This window comes from Panthera leo, chromosome A2 (genome assembly GCF_018350215.1).
Source record: "Panthera leo isolate Ple1 chromosome A2, P.leo_Ple1_pat1.1, whole genome shotgun sequence".
Taxonomy (NCBI): domain Eukaryota; kingdom Metazoa; phylum Chordata; class Mammalia; order Carnivora; family Felidae; genus Panthera; species Panthera leo.
This window is the reverse complement of record NC_056680.1, coordinates 79,806,730-79,824,274: the sequence shown is the minus strand read 5'-3', so window position 1 is coordinate 79,824,274 and position 17,545 is coordinate 79,806,730. Positions and strand designations below refer to the sequence as shown.

The following is a 17,545-nucleotide window of genomic DNA, read 5'->3' as shown; positions in this document are numbered from 1 at the left end:
AGCCAAAATCCCAAAGGGAACCAGTTCCTGACAGGGAACTTGCTCGCTCCGCGCAAACACCCAACTCTGTGCTTCTGCGGAGCCAAACCTCCGGCAGCGGATCTGACTCCCTCCCGCTGCCACAGGGCTCCTCCTGAAGTGGATCACCTAAGGAGAAGCGAGCTAAGCCTGCCCCTCCAGCCCCCGTGCACCTTGCCTACCCACCCCAGCTAATACGCCAGATCCCCAGCAACACAGCCTGGCAGTGTGCAAGTAGCCCAGACGGGACACGCCACCCCACAGTGAATCCCGCCCCTAGGAGAGGGGAAGAGAAGGCACACACCAGTCTGACTGTGGCCCCAGCAGTGGGCTGGGGGCAGACATCGGGTCGGACTGCGGCCCCGCCCACTAACTCCAGTTATACACCACAGCACAGGGGAAGTGCCCTGCAGGTCCTCACCACGCCAGGGACTCTCCAAAATGACCAAACGGAAGAATTCCCCTCAGAAGAATCTCCAGGAAATAACAACAGCTAATGAACTGATCAAAAAGGATTTAAATAATATAACAGAAAGTGAATTTAGAATAATAGTCATAAAATTAATCGCTGGGCTTGAAAACAGTATACAGGACAGCAGAGAATCTCTTGCCACAAAGATCGAGGGACTAAGGAACAGTCACGAGGAGCTGAAAAACGCTTTAAACAAAATGCAAAACAAAATGGAAACCACGATAGCTCGGCTTGAAGAGGCAGAGGAGAGAATAGGTGAACTAGAAGATAAAGTTATGGAGAAAGAGGAAGCTGAAAGAAAGAGAGATAAAAAAATCCAGGAGTATGAGGGGAAAATTAGAGAACTAAGTGATACACTAAAAAAAAATAATATACGCATAATTGGTATCCCAGAGGAGGAAGAGAGAGGGAAGGGTGCTGAAGGGGTACTTGAACAAATTATAGCTGAGAACTTCCCTGAACTGGGGAAGGAAAAAGGCACTGAAATCCAAGAGGCACAGAGAACTCCCTTCAGACGTAACTTGAATCGATCTTCTGCACGACATATCATAGTGAAACTGGCAAAATACAAGGATAAAGAGAAAATTCTGAAAGCAGCAAGGGATAAACGTGCCCTCACATATAAAGGGAGACCTATAAGACTCGGGACTGATCTCTCCTTTGAAACTTGGCAGGCCAGAAAGGCTTGGCACGATATCTACAGTGTGCTAAACAGAAAAAATATGCAGCCGAGAATCCTTTATCCAGCAAGTCTGTCATTTAGAATAGAAGGAGAGATAAAGGTCTTCCCAAACAAACAAAAACTGAAGGAATTTGTCACCACGAAACCAGCCCTACAAGAGATCCTAAGGGGGATCCTGTGAGACAAAGTACCAGAGACATCACTACAAGCATAAAACATACAGACATCACAATGACTCTAAACCCATATCTTTCTATAATAACACTGAATGTAAATGGATTAAATGAGCCAACTAAAAGACATAGGGTATCAGAATGGATAAAAAAACAAGACCCATCTATTTGCTGTCTACAAGAGACTCATTTTAGATCTGAGGACACCTTTAGATTGAGAGTGAGGGGATGGAGAACTATCTATCATGCTCCTGGAAGCCAAAAGAAAGCTGGAGTAGCCATACTTATATCAGACAAACTAGACTTTAAATTAAAGGCTGTAACAAGAGATGAAGAAGGGCATTATATAATAATTACAGGGTCTATTCACCAGGAAGAGCTAACTATTATAAATGTCTATGCGCCAAATACCCGAGCCCCCAGATATATAAAACAATTACTCATAAACATAAGCAACCTTATTGATAAGAATGTGGTCATTGCAGGGGACTTTAACACCCCACTTACAGAAATGGATAGATCATCTAGACACACAGTCAATAAAGAAACAAGGGCCCTGAATGATACATTGGATCAGATGGACTTGACAGATATATTTAGAACTCTGCATCCCAAAGCAACAGAATATACTTTCTTCTCGAGTGCACATGGAACATTCTCCAAGATAGATCATATACTGGGTCACAAAACAGCCCTTCATAAGTTTACAAGAATTGAAATTATACCATGCATACTTTCAGACCACAATGCTATGAAGCTTGAAATCAACCACAGGAAAAAGTCTGGAAAACCTCCAAAAGCATGGAGGTTAAAGAACACCCTACTAACGAATGAGTGGGTCAACCAGGCAATTAGAGAAGAAATTAAAATATATATGGAAACAAACGAAAATGAAAATACAACAATCCAAACGCTTTGGGATGCAGCGAAGGCAGTCCTGAGAGGAAAATACATTGCAATCCAGGCCTATCTCAAGAAACAAGAAAAATCCCAAATACAAAATCTAACAGCACACCTAAAGGAAATAGAAGCAGAACAGCAAAGGCAGCCTAAACCCAGCAGAAGAAGAGAAATAATAAAGATCAGAGCAGAAATAAACAATATAGAATCTAAAAAAACTGTAGAGCAGATCAACGAAACCAAGAGTTGGTTTTTTGAAAACATAAACAAAATTGACAAACCTCTAGCCAGGCTTCTCAAAAAGAAAAGGGAGATGACCCAAATAGATAAAATCATGAATGAAAATGGAATGATTACAACCAATCCCTCAGAGATACAAACAATTATCAGGGAATACTATGAAAAATTATATGCCAGCAAATTGGACAACCTGGAAGAAATGGACAAATTTCTAAACACCCACACTCTTCCAAAACTCAATCAGGAGGAAATAGAAAGCTTGAACAGACCCATAACCAGCGAAGAAATTGAATCGGTTATCAAAAATCTCCCAACAAATAAGAGTCCAGGACCAGATGGCTTCCCAGGGGAGTTCTACCAGACATTTAAAGCAGAGATAATACCTATCCTTCTCAAGCTATTCCAAGAAATAGAAAGGGAAGGAAAACTTCCAGACTCATTCTATGAAGCCAGTATTACTTTGATTCCTAAACCAGACAGAGACCCAGTAAAAAAAGAGAACTACAGGCCAATATCCCTGATGAATATGGATGCAAAAATTCTTAATAAGATACTAGCAAATCGAATTCAACAGCATATAAAAAGAATTATTCACCATGATCAAGTGGGATTCATTCCTGGGATGCAGGGCTGGTTCAACATTCGCAAATCGATCAACGTGATACATCACATTAACAAAAAAAAAGAGAAGAACCATATGATCCTGTCAATCGATGCAGAAAAGGCCTTTGACAAAATCCAGCACCCTTTCTTAATAAAAACCCTTGAGAAAGTCGGGATAGAAGGAACATACTTAAAGATCATAAAGGCCATTTATGAAAAGCCCACAGCTAACATCATCCTCAACGGGGAAAAACTGAGAGCTTTTTCCCTGAGATCAGGAACACGACAGGGATGCCCACTGTCACCGCTGTTGTTTAATATAGTGCTGGAAGTTCTAGCATCAGCAATCAGACAACAAAAGGAAATCAAAGGCATCAAAATTGGCAAAGATGAAGTCAAGCTTTCGCTTTTTGCAGATGACATGATATTATACATGGAAAATCCGATAGACTCCACCAAAAGTCTGCTAGAACTGATACATGAATTCAGCAAAGTTGCAGGATACAAAATCAATGTGCAGAAATCAGTTGCATTCTTATACACTAACAATGAAGCAACAGAAAGACAAATGAAGAAACTGATCCCATTCACAATTGCACCAAGAAGCATAAAATACCTAGGAATAAATCTAACCAAAGATGTAAAAGATCTGTATGCTGAAAACTATAGAAAGCTTATGCAGGTAATTGAAGAAGATATAAAGAAATGGAAAGACATTCCCTGCTCATGGATTGGAAGAATAAATATTGTCAAAATGTCAATACTACCCAAAGCTATCTACACATTCAATGCAATCCCAATCAAAATTGCACCAGCATTCTTCTCGAAACTAGAACAAGCAATCCTAAAATTCATATGGAACCACAAAAGGCCCCGAATAGCCAAAGTAATTTTGAAGAAGAAGACCAAAGCAGGAGGCATCACAATCCCAGACTTTAGCCTCTACTACAAAGCTGTCATCATCAAGACAGCATGGTATTGGCATAAAAACAGACACATAGACCAATGGAATAGAATAGAAACCCCAGAACTAGACCCACAAACGTATGGCCAACTCATCTTTGACAAAGCAGGAAAGAACATCCAATGGAAAAAAGACAGTCTCTTTAACAAATGGTGCTGGGAGAACTGGACAGCAACATGCAGAAGGTTGAAACTAGACCACTTTCTCACACCATTCACAAAAATAAACTCAAAATGGATAAAGGACCTGAATGTGAGACAGGAAACCATCAAAACCTTAGAGGAGAAAGCAGGAAAAGACCTCTCTGACCTCAACCGTAGCAATCTCTTACTCGGCACATCCCCAAAGGCAAGGGAATTAAAAGCAAAAGTGAATTACTGGGACCTTATGAAGATAAAAAGCTTCTGCACAGCAAAGGAAACAACCAACAAAACTAAAAGGCACCCAACGGAATGGGAAAAGATATTTGCAAATGACACATCGGACAAAGGGCTGGTATCCAAAATCTATAAAGAGCTCATCAAACTCCACACCCGAAAAACAAATAACCCAGTGAAGAAATGGGCAGAAAACATGAATAGACACTTCTCTAAAGAAGACATCCGGATGGCCAACAGGCACATGAAAAGATGTTCAACGTCGCTCCTTATCAGGGAAATACAAATCAAAACCACACTCAGATACCACCTCACGCCAGTCAGAGTGGCCAAAATGAAGAAATCAGGAGACTATAGATGCTGGAGAGGATGTGGAGAAACAGGAACCCTCTTGCACTGTTGGTGGGAATGCAAATTGGTGCAGCCGCTCTGGAAAGCAGTGTGGAGGTTCCTCAGAAAATTAAAAATAGACCTACCCTATGACCCAGCAATAGCACTGCTAGGAATTTATCCAAGGGATACAGGAGTACTAATGCATAGGGGCACCTGTACCCCAATGTTTATAGCGGCACTCTCAACAATAGCCAAATTATGGAAAGAGCCTAAATGTCCATCAACTGATGAATGGATAAAGAAATTGTGGTTTATATACACAATGGAATACTACGTGGCAATGAGAAAAAATGAAATATGGCCTTTTGTAGCAACATGGATGGAACTGGAGAGTGTGATGCTAAGTGAAATAAGCCATACAGAGAAAGACAGATACCATATGGTTTCACTCTTATGTGGATCCTAAGAAACATAACAGAAACCCATGGGGGAGGGGAAGGAAAAAAAAAAAAAAAAAAAAAAAAGAGGTTAGAGCGGGAGAGAGCCAAAGCATAGAGACTGTTAAAAACTGAGAACAAACTGAGGGTTGATGGGGGGTGGGAGGGAGGGCAGGGTGGGAGGGAGGGCAGGGTGTGTGATGGGTATTGAGGAGGGCACCTTTTGGGATGAGCACTGGGTGTTGTATGGAAACCAATTTGACAGTAAATTTCATATATTAAAAAATAAAAAAAATAAAAAAAAAATAAAAAAAAAATAAAATAATATTCCCTCAAAAAAAAAAAAAAAAAAAAAGAAATTGTGGTTTATATACACAATGGAATACTACGTGGCAATGAGAAAAAATGAAATATGGCCTTTTGTAGCAACATGGATGGAACTGGAGAGTGTGATGCTAAGTGAAATAAGCCATACAGAGAAAGACAGATACCATATGGTTTCACTCTTATGTGGATCCTGAGAAACATAACAGAAACCCATGGGGGAGGGGAAGGGAAAAAAAAAAAAAAGAGGTTAGAGTGGGAGAGAGCCAAAGCATAAGAGACTGTTAAAAACTGAGAACAAACTGAGGGTTGATGGGGGGTGGGAGGGAGGGCAGGGTGGGTGATGGGTATTGAGGAGGGCACCTTTTGGGATGAGCACTGGGTGTTGTATGGAAACCAATTTGACAGTAAATTTCATATATTAAAAAAAAAATATTCAACTATAGTAGTGTTTTAAAGTTAAATGAAGAATAAACTCCAACATAAAAGCTCTGATTTTGCCCTGTATATATGATTACTTCAGTGTGCAAGATAAGCTTAATACTTCTAAAAACCACTTTTCTTTTAATAGTTTGTTTATTTTGAGAGACAGAGAGAGAGCATGAGCAGGGGAAGGGCAGAGAGAGAGGGAAAGAATCCCAAGCAGTTTTCGCACTCTCAGCGAGGAGCCCAATGCAGGGCTCGATCCCATGAACCGTGAGATCATGACCTAAGCTGAATATGAGAGTTGGACGCTTAACTGACTGAGCCACCCAGGTGCCCCTGTAAAAACCACTAAAAAAAAAAAAATCTCCCCTACCATTTCTTAGGCCATGTCTTAAAACTGATTTCAGCTCTATATACATGAAACAGCTTAGACTGAAATGCTATTGACTTCAGTCTATGACCCTTAATTGTTTTGTTTTTTAAGTAAGCTCTATGCCCAATGTGTGGCTTGAACTCAAGACCCTGGTATCAAGAGTGGTGTGCTTAACTGACTGATCCAGCCAGGCACCCCATGACCCTTAATTGTAAGCTACGATGTTATGAAGTTAAAACTTGTATTTAACTAGCAATCAGACAAAAAACTTAATTTGTAGAGAAGCATCAATCTGTAATTATATTAAGTGGGATTTGTTGTGATGTCTCTGCATTTATTCTATTGCCTCACCTGTTACTTCAAGATGGCATACTGTGTAATTTGGCCTGTGGTAACAGTGATCGAAATGATACCTCGCTAAAGAAGAGGTTTATCGTAATATGGTGCTGCTTGAGGGATTACACTTGTAGAATTGCATGCCTTTTTGCTATGCCATCTTTTTATTTTTTATTTATTTATTTATGTATATAATTGTATAATCAGTCCTGGCTATACTTTTTTCCTTCTCTTTGGACCTTGATAAGCTTCGAGTAGTGACTTTGGGAGCAGGGTTACTTAGAGTGAAGAGATCTTTACATTGAGAAGTAATTTGCATGTATGAGATAGGAAGGTATTTTAGATGTTTTTACAGGCTCACTTTAAACCATTTAATTTATGCTCCAAAGTAACTATAATTTAATATTAGTACTATAGCTTTAATTGTATGTTTAAAAGCACACAAGCTTAAATCTGGATATCAGAATTAAGCAATTCTTGAAATGTATGAATGTCTCCTTAATATACTGATTACAAAGCAAAATAATAATAATAATAATAATAATAATAATAATAATAAAGAATGAAGTTAGGCCCCCTAATTCACACCAAATATGGAAATTCACTCGAAATGGAATACAGACTGAAATGTAATAACTAAAATTATAAAACTCTTAAAAGATAACATAGCGGTAAATCTTCACGACCTTGTATTTGGAAATGCTTTCTTAAATACAACATGAAAAGCACAAACAAAAAAGGAAAACAAATAAACTGAACTCTGTAAAAATTAAAACTTTGTGAAACAAAGGATATCATCAAGGAAGTAAAAAAACAACCCACAGAATGGGAGAAAATACTTGCAAATCCTGTATCTGATAAGAGACTTGTATCCAGTATGTATGCATTTATATATGTTTGTATGTATATTTATACACATATATCTCATATATATAAGCCAGAACAATAAAAGATAAATAACCCAATTTAAAAATGGGCAAAGGATTTGAATAAACATTTATGCAAAGAAGACATACAAATAGCCAATAAGCACATGGAAAGATGCTCAATATCATCCTTCATTGGGGAAATACAAATAAAAATCACAATGAGATACCACTAAACCTATATCAAGTAGGCTAAAATAAAAAGGACAGACAACAATAAATGTTGATGAAGATGTGAAGAAATTGAACCTCAGATATTTCTAGTGAGAATGTAAAATGCTGTAGCCACTTTGGAAAAGTTTGGCAATTCCTCAAAATGTTAAACACTGAGTTACTGAAAGACCTGAAACTTCCATTTCTAAATGTATACCCAAGAGATTTTAAAACAAAAGTTCACACACACACACAACTGTATACAAATGATCTCAGGAGGATTATTCATCATAGGCAAAAGTGGAAACAACCCAAATGTCTACCAACAGACGGATGCCTAAATTAAATATGGTATATACATACAGTGGAGTATCATTCAGCCATAAATAGGGATAAAGTACTGTTCATGGTATTAGCATAAACCTTTCAAAGATAAACCTTGACAACATGATAACTTTAAAAAGCTAAGCATAAAAGACTACATGTTGAATGATTCCATTTACAAGACATGTCCAGAAAAGGCAAATTCATAGAGACAGGAAGTAGATTGGTGGCTGCCAGAGGCTGGGGAAATAGAGCGTGACTGCTCATGGGTGCAAGGTGTCTTTTGGAAGGTGATGAAAATGTTCTGAAATTTTTGATGATGATTGTATGAATCTGAATTATACTAAAAACACTTAAATTGTATATTTTAAAGGGGTGAATTTTATGGCCTATGAATTATATTTCAATGAAGCTGGTATTAAAAAATAAAATTGAAATATATTCTAGAAGGCTGTAGATAAGCTAATAGTATATAGACATACAATCATTATTAAGGATGGTCAGGAGTATTTTGGGGTTATCTCTGTTTTTTTTAGAATGATGTTAAAATGGACAAAAAGAAGTGCTTTGTTGCTTGAAACATGCAGAGATCAGACCTAAATTAGTATTTTTTTAAATGCTGCCCTCCTTTAACGCTTCATTAAAAAGAATGTAGTAGGTGGCCCAAGGAAACTATAAAACCCCAAACTGCAACCAAATTTCAATTAAAGCAAAGTTTAATTTCTGCATATTATATGCAACTTTGAGCCCAGGGAGTGAATAATCTTTCTTTTGCAATGTGTAAGTAGTGTTTCTCTTACCTGCCTCAGGACACATTTAGATGAAAGAAAACACATTAAATTATTGATGTAATGATTAATTGAAAGTACCCTTAAATTATCTATCATATTTATAGCAAAGTCCTTTGGCCCTGTTCAGGCAATACTATAACTCTTACAAGTATGTTCAAAATCAGCCATGCCTTCCTTCCTTCCTTCCTTCCTTCCTTCCTTCCTTCCTTCCTTCCTTCCTTCCTTTTTTTGATGAATTACAGTATTGAAGTAAGCAGAATGAATACTTAGGATATAGCCTGGATAATGACTGACTTTTTTATGTGCCTCGTCACATAGAAATACACTCCATCAGCTCAATATAGAACCATATTTGGACTGAGTCTCCTTAGTGTTTGAAGTAAATTCCAGTGCTGCCCGTGGTGCTACATAGAGTGTCCAGGTGGGATTCCTAGTGATATCATCAGTCTATCACCAGTGAGTCTGATCTGGGATAGCAACACATGTAATAAGAACCATTTACCAGCCTATGAAAAACAGACAGTGGCTCCTGTGACACATATATAACTCACTGCCAAGTGTAACACTCAGGCAGGTGCATTTTCAGGGAACTAACAGGAGACAGGAGATGAGAATGGAGTGGTCATCAGGGGTAGGACAAGTGAACATTTTGCTAGAAAGATTTTTATTTTAAGGGTATTTAAAAGGCACCTTTTAAGAGATGGTATTCTAAACCATCTTGACTAGAAATCAATCCATCTAGGAATTGGAAACTTTTAAAAATATACAGAATGTCAGGCCCCATCCCTAATCAGTTTGTTCAGAATCTTGACATAGGGCTTGGGCACATATAATTCTACTTGTAACCAGGTTTAAAAAAACTACTGGTTTGAGCAGATACACAGCTATACATTTTTCCCTATAAGTTACAAACTGCAACCAATGTTTCGCCATCCCTCTCAGTAACATCTTTCACTCTGCTAACAAACACCACTATCAGCAAGTTATTTTATTACTTCTTTCTCCAGCCAAAGACTCTTTAGAGAGGATTAAAATTTATCCCATGGGCCCTAGTAAGGGATTGTCCCTCAGTTCCCCTTGATTTTTCAGTGTCTTTGGTATATGAGAAACATGTCTTTTTAACTCACAACAACAACAACAACAACAACAACAACAACAACAACCAGACAGAATAGTTTTTCAGTGAAATAAGATTCCCCTGTTAACCTAAAGGGACACTGTATGAAATGATGCATTTTCAGAGTTGTCTGTGGTACAGTCACTCACAAGCTGGGGTATAGGCAGGATTTCTCAGCCTCAGCACTACTGACATTTGAACTGGATAATTCTTTGCTATAGGGGGGTGTCCCATTCACTGTACAACGTTTAGCAGCATCCCTGGTCTCTAACCTCTGGATATGACAACAAAAAATGTCTCCAGACATTGTCAAGTGTTCCCTCAGAGCACAGGTAAAATTGCCCCTGCTTAAGAATCCCTGGAATATAGTTTTGTAAGAACTCAGCCCATATCAAAATTATAATATTTACACTAAACCTTTTGTTTACCACATTGAATATTATTCATTTTGACATTTATACTATGAACAAAATTTCAAATTTGGCTCATGTCTAGGAGTCTAATTATATATAATATCTCCTAATGCCAAGGAGCATTTTCTATTGAAGTCAATTTCGGTAGCACAGTCATAATCAGTTTCCTGCTTTGCTCCAGGCAAAAGAGAAAAATAAGATCTCTCTCTCTCTGTCTCTGTCTCTGTCTCTGTCTCTGTCTCTCTCTCTCTCTCTCTCTCTCACACACACACACACACACACACACACACACACACACACACACATATTCTGCAGTAGATATCTGGATAAATGGTCCTTGCTGGCTCAAGCTAAGACTCAGTTTTAGGAAAGTTGTTTTGTCTGACTCACATTTTCTGTGAGTTTAGTCTTTGACTAACATAGCCCTTAGGGCTGGGGAAGTTGAAGCGTATAGTATTTTTGTTTAAAAGGCCTTTCCTCGAATTGAACACAATGTTGTTAGAGAAAACCCAGTATGGTTAAATGGGAATGAATGAAAATAGAAGATATAAACATCAACATTCAAAGATATAAACATCAACATTAAAAGGCTTTTACTCGAATTGAACACAATGTTTTTAGAGAAAACCCAGTATGGTTAAATGGGAATGAATGAAAATAGAAGATATAAACATCAACTTTCAAAGTCAAGAGCATACCACAAAGACCAAGGATTCCCTAACAGAAAAAAGACTGAACCGATTAATCATAAAATTAGGTATTTTAGAGTTGAATTACATGCTTTATGATTTCTCTTTCTTCCCCTGGCTGGGAAGACATGAACAAATCATCCAATTTCTGAAACTCAGCTAAAAGAAAGCCTTTACTGCAAACAAAGGCAGAGACAGTGTAGCTAAAAGTAAGTCATGGAAAATGAATATTTTAAAATTCCTTTGGAATTACAAGGCCCCCTGACTAATAGCACAGAAATGATGGCCCAACATTACAATTTTTGCCTCAGTAAATATACACTATTTACATTACATTCGCAATAAAGTAGCAACCAGGAAGACCATCTTGACACAGCTTGGCGTTTATAATGTCATTCTCTGCCTTCCTGTGAATATCACATTTTTGTACAACGCTAAAGAAATCACATTTTCATTCTTCTGTAGTTCATTATGGCTCATTGCTGTAGCAACTGCCAAACCAGTCAATTTGTATAAATAATAGAACAAGCTTCTATTGTCTCTCATCTGACACAGTGCCAACTAGTCGGTCTACCTTCTCCAAGAGGGAAATCATGTTTTTAAACTCTTTATCTAATTTTAAGGTCCCTGGAGGTATCCTCAGTAAATTCTTCTGGAGCCCTGAACTGAGGGTATGTACTCAAGTACTTACTCCTTTAAATTAGGTCATAGAAAGACTACTGATTCCCATGTTGCCGTTAGATAAAGAACAAAACCCTATGTGAGTATTTGCAAACCCAAGTCAATTTGTTTTCCTTCTGATTTTTTATAATACTGGCAATCTAGTGACCTTGTTTTTTCTAAATTACTCATCTCCCCAGCACATCAATTAATGTTTGCCTAATTCAGATTTCTAGAATCAATCACGCTTCCCTAAAGAAGTAAAAAGTGGCTGTGGGCTCCTTGTTTTACAACTTTCTCAGCTTGGTTTTTGTCTTTCAGCATCATTTCTAGCAGTGAGAAGAATAGATAACAATCTTCTTACCCTGCATATTATTTGTAAATCCAAATTTTACAAAATTTGTAAGCCCAAAATTTACAAAACAGAAGTATTCAATGGTTAAATAAACTAAGGGTCTGTAAAAGTAAACAGGTACATAGCTATAGGGTCATCCTCATATACCTATAATGGTATGACCTACATCTAAAATTCTTAATTAGAGATTTCTTCTTTTGAATAGCAATTCATTTCTCTTTTGCTACTTTAAAAGTTTTATTTACAGATGATTTTAGATTTATGGGAAAGTTGCCGAGATAGTACAAGAGAGTTTCCACATACCCTTCACTCAGCTTCCTCTAATGGTAACTCCTAACATAACCACAGTGCATTTGCCAATACTAAAGAATTAACATTCAGATTTTACCAGTTTTTCTAATGATGTCCTCCCCCCCCCCCCCACAAGTATCCAACCCAGGACATAACATTACATTTACTAAGATTCCTTTTATAAATACAAACATTTCCAGGCAATGTAATTTATTAAATTACCAACCAACCCTATTATGAACTCATTTATTACATCAATCTTCTTCTGGAAAGAAAAGATAAGGGCAGCATAAAAACCCTGGGCTTGTGAGGGAATATAAAGGAATTGTGAAGGGAAGGAAATGCTGCCAAGATAGGAGGGGACAAATCAAAGCCAAAAGACATTCAGTTTTGCCTGGGGCAGGCCCTGTGCGGCTAAGTGTAATTAGCTTCCTCAATTACTACATCTGACAAACTAATTTTCATTTGAGAGAAAACAACAAATCATTAATTACGGTAATAAGTCATGGATTAAAATCTTTGTGTGTGGATTCTACATGCTCTGTGATTTGCGCCCTTGGTCAGTCACCATTTTGCTTCCTCACCCTCTCCAGCACCTCACTCCTGGGAATCTGGTGTGAACACATCTCTGATGCCCAGCCCTGGACAGCACTACTCACTGATGCCACAGAACCAATTCTGAGCCAACTCTGCCATTGGATATACCTCCTTGTGATGCCCTTAGTAGCTAGTCTTCTTCTGATAGCTACCCAAAAGCAAAGATGTATTTTTTAGAAGCAGCAAAGTATTGTGATTAAGAGCTTGAACTTTGTAGTCCAATTTGGGTTGAGATCTTAGCTACCACTTAATAGTCTTGATCTTGGGCAAATCAAATAACCTCTCCGAGCCTCGATTTACTCATCTGTAAAGTAGGGGCAATAATAGAACCTAGTTATTTTTGATAAGGGGACTGAATGAGATGATCTCCACAACTATGTGCTTGACATATTAGTCATCCTTGACACACATAAGGTCAATCATATCCTTGTTCTTAAACCAATCCTCCAGTCGGGAAGGACAAAGGACAATGGTTTCCGTCCTGCTATCCAGGGAGGTTTAGAATTTACCTGCCTCATCAGATGTATGATCTTGGGGATCAGCCATGATTCTTGAGAACTTGTTGTGTTGCTTTCTATATCTCCTTTACTGCCAGGCAGACCTGGGATCCTTTTCTCACATGAACATCCCTAAGGCACTCCTTTTCTCCCTTCCACATTGTCTCAGTGGAACTTAGACTTGAACTAGACACCTACTCCCAAGACCTCCTGGTTATACTGCCAGGCACTATACTAGGCCCTCAGGATGAGGAAAAAGCAGTGGAAAAAAAAATGTTTTGTGCCCGCAAAAGTTTTATCTGTAGTCACCCACAGCTAGAGTTCTAGATACAAACCACCCTTTCTCTTGATTGCCTGTACAGATTTGTCACTGGGCTCCAATTAAGGGAAATTCCAACGTCAGTCTTCCTTGGCCTGTGCTATCCCCTGCCTGGGCCAGAGCCTCTGGCCATTCTCTGCTGTAGGGTCAAGTTTGTGAGCATTGGTGTCAGACCTATCACCTCCTTTCTACTTGATTTTCGTATGTTAGGCGTTGCCATGACCATCACATTTCGCAACAGAGTTGCACTTCATAAGAGCAATAAAAGCATCCATGAGGTTATAACCTTACTAGTAATAATAAACGGAAACTGTCAGAATTACCTACTTTAAGTAACTAACTGGTTTAGAGATTTAAATACTCTGTACCTCCACGTGTCTTGAATCTTGAGTGGGAAACTCAGGGAATCACATAGCTAGTGATTCCTAATTCAAATCATACATTATCTATCAATAATATGTATTTTTGTATGAAGAGATCTGCTTATATAGGAAGCAAATATATTTAGAACAATGGCAAAGTTATATTGTTTCACAAGCTGTGCCTCTGTGGGGAGAGATCAGTGCTTCTGTAGTATATGCTGTTCTATCAGTATTCATCACCTATCACATTTACAGTCTGAGGCTTGCTTTCAGTTCCTTTGACCACCTAAGCATTTCTTACCACAGGACATTTGAATGTGCTGTGCAATTACCTTTAAAGGAATTCTCTTCCACAGACCACCTCCTAAGTCGACTCTGAGGTCTAATCTTAAGCCTCTCCTCAGAGAGGCTTTCATTCTCTTCCAGACTAAATTAAATTGCTTGTTATAGCTGCTCATTATAGCTGTCTCTCATTCTTCATGGCATATGTTACAATTATTTGTGAGCAGCATAGTCGAGTAATCAAGAGCACAGGCTCTGGGTCTATTGAATGTTTGTGTTTAAATCTGGTTTCAGTGCTTAATGGGGTAAATCACATGAATAAATGACTTTAATTTCTCTGTGCCTCACCAATAATAGTACCTACCTCACAGAGTTGTGTTGAAGACTTAAAGAAATTATCCACATAAAACACAGAGTCTGGCATATAGTAAGCTCTCAGTAAATGCCAACAACAATTATGATTTAATATAATAATAACAACAGTAATAATACTGTATTGTCAGTAAATAGATGCTCAATTACTGAATAACTAAGAAACTAGATACAAGTCAGATTTCTCTTGGTCAGAGTGTCCTGTTTAGATAAAGGGAAAAGTTGCTGGCTCATGAAATTAAGAAAACAAAGTTAAGAGCAACCTGAGAGATCAATAACTTTCACAAGTTCAGTCAAAAAAGTAAAGGAAACAATTTGCCATAGTCAAAATGCAGCCGTAGGTTCTTGAAAAACTTTTTAGAGGGGAAAAAAGAAACACAAATGGTCAAGTGCTAAAAAGTACCATTTTCAGTAACAAAATCTAATTAAGATATGATCAAATAAACAGAAATGGTCATTTACTTTACCTGATGCATATGTTCCTGGAAAGGTATATGAGGGCATTCAAAGTTGAGTGCACAAAGGGAAATTGCTAGTTAAAGGATTATTGTGATGGGCGCCTGCCTGGCTCAGTTGGTGGAGCACATGGCTGTTGATGTCTGGGTCGTGAGTTTGAACCCCATACTGGATGCAGAGATTACTTAAAAAAACTCTTAAAAAAAGGATTACTATGACAAAACAAATCACAATATTTTAATTGTTTTTTTCCTATAATCTTGCATCTTAATATATTGAATTTAGTCTTAGACGAAGGTTCACCAGAACCTTAAATTTAAATTAATTTAAATACAGGCACACTGTAAAAGTCACATAAACTCAAGATACCCAAATGTGAAATTTTGGAAACAGCCTGTTTAGTAGCAAAGAATAATATTAGCACTGTGCCTTAAATCCCTAGGAAAATAAACTAGGCTTCTAAGCACCGATATAATTACAAGACTCCTTATGAAATCAGAGTACCGATTCCATTTAAAGGCTTGGATTCGCTTCAGGGATGGGTATATAACTACAAAGAAATATTCAAACAGGGATTTTAGAAGTGTACCTTTCGAATAAAGTAGAAATATAAGAATTCCTGCAATGCTTGTGTTACTGACTAAAACAAAAGGAAAGCCTCTGAAGTAACCATGGTCACAATACAAAACTATTTTTAAAATGCTAGCATTGTTGGGTCGCCTGGGTGGCTCAGTCGGTTGAGCGTCCGACTTTGGCTCATGTCATGATCTCACGGCTCTTGGATTCAAGCCCCACGTCAGGCTCTGTGCTAACATCTCAGAACCTGTAGGCTGCTTCAGATTCTGTGTCTCCCTCTCTCTTTGCCCCTCCCCTGCTCATGCTCTGTCTGTCTCTCTCTCTCTCAAAATAAGTAAATGTTAAAAAAAAAATTTTAATGCTAGCATTGTTTAAAATGAACAGTAAAACAACCCTATTTTTAATAAGATAATATTATAATAATCTTATAATGCATAATTTTCATATTTCTAATCAATATGAAAGATGAACATTCCCAGGACCCATTTCCAAGTGTATTTAAATTTGGCCAAAACGGAATCATTCACACAGATATATAAAAACCAAAGTTTGAAATCTCTCTCACGGGTCAAAAATAAGCTCCCTTCTTCCCTAAAACCCGTTTTAGCTTTATGATTGCAATACTAAAACAATCCATTTCTTCATTCTTATTCAAACTCACACTTTATAAGCACACTCCCAGTTGCTACTTTTCACCTGCCATTTTACTAAAGGCATTTACCTTTTGTTCATACAAATGTACTCACAATGATAATGATTAAAACACCTTAATATATCTATTGTTTTTAAATACACCTTTATTCTTGTTTAATGAATTACCTTCACTTAAGGCTTGTTCATAGGCTAGGTGTCTTTAATTTACTTAGTGTTCTTTTCTTTCCTTACATAATAAGTTCTTAGAGGTTGCACATCAGGTAGTTAACACAGTATTAGATAATAAAAGACACCTGACTGGAGCAAGGGTAATTGAAAAATTATGAGACTAACACCATGGCTGCCTAGCACGCTAATGGCTTATTCAACAAATACTCTCTGGCACCTTCTAAGTATGGGGCTTTATGTTACGTTCTATGGGAGATGCCCAAGCCTTGTTATCAAATTGCTTAGAGACTGCAGTTCAATATCCAGCTTCCAAGCTAGAAGGAACTCAGAGGCATATAGGATTTTCCAGGCACTTCTGCAAATTATAATGGGTGCAGATCATTATGAGACTTGGTGACAACCTTGGCTTTTACATTTCCAGAACAACAGGAACTGGCAAGGTTATAGATCTTAGGATGCTGTCATTTTTTCTTCTGCTCCTCTCCTAGCAACAGATGCAGTTACAGGAAATGCCTTAGAAATTGGGGTTCATTAGCTGTTTTAAAAGCTGGAGATTTTTATAAAGGGTGGAAATTGCACCCAAAAATATCTCAGGGCTATGAAAACCACTCAGAATCCTTGAGTTCTGTGTTTAAGATCTTCAAATGATGTGTAATCAGAAAGGAGACCTCCATCACGTAATTAGCTTCACCTTCACTCCCGCTGAGGGAGACAGAGTCTATCACACCCATTTATTTCCCCTTATTGTAGGGGAAAAAAATTCTTACCGTCGGAATATTTTTAAAGTGTTCATATCTTCATCTTTGAGACTTGTATTTGCTTATTGACAATTTTACAAAAGTTGATTCCATTTGAAGAGAAAGGTTATTTCAAGGACATAAAAGA

The 17,545-nt window shown here is 37.8% G+C and overlaps 1 protein-coding gene across 1 annotated transcript in view; it reads right to left on the bottom strand.

The window, feature by feature from the left end:
- RELN (reelin) overlaps positions 1-17,545 on the bottom strand; it is a 532,400-nt gene that overhangs the window by 329,570 nt on the left and 185,285 nt on the right. The gene's annotated exons all lie outside the window — the stretch shown is intronic.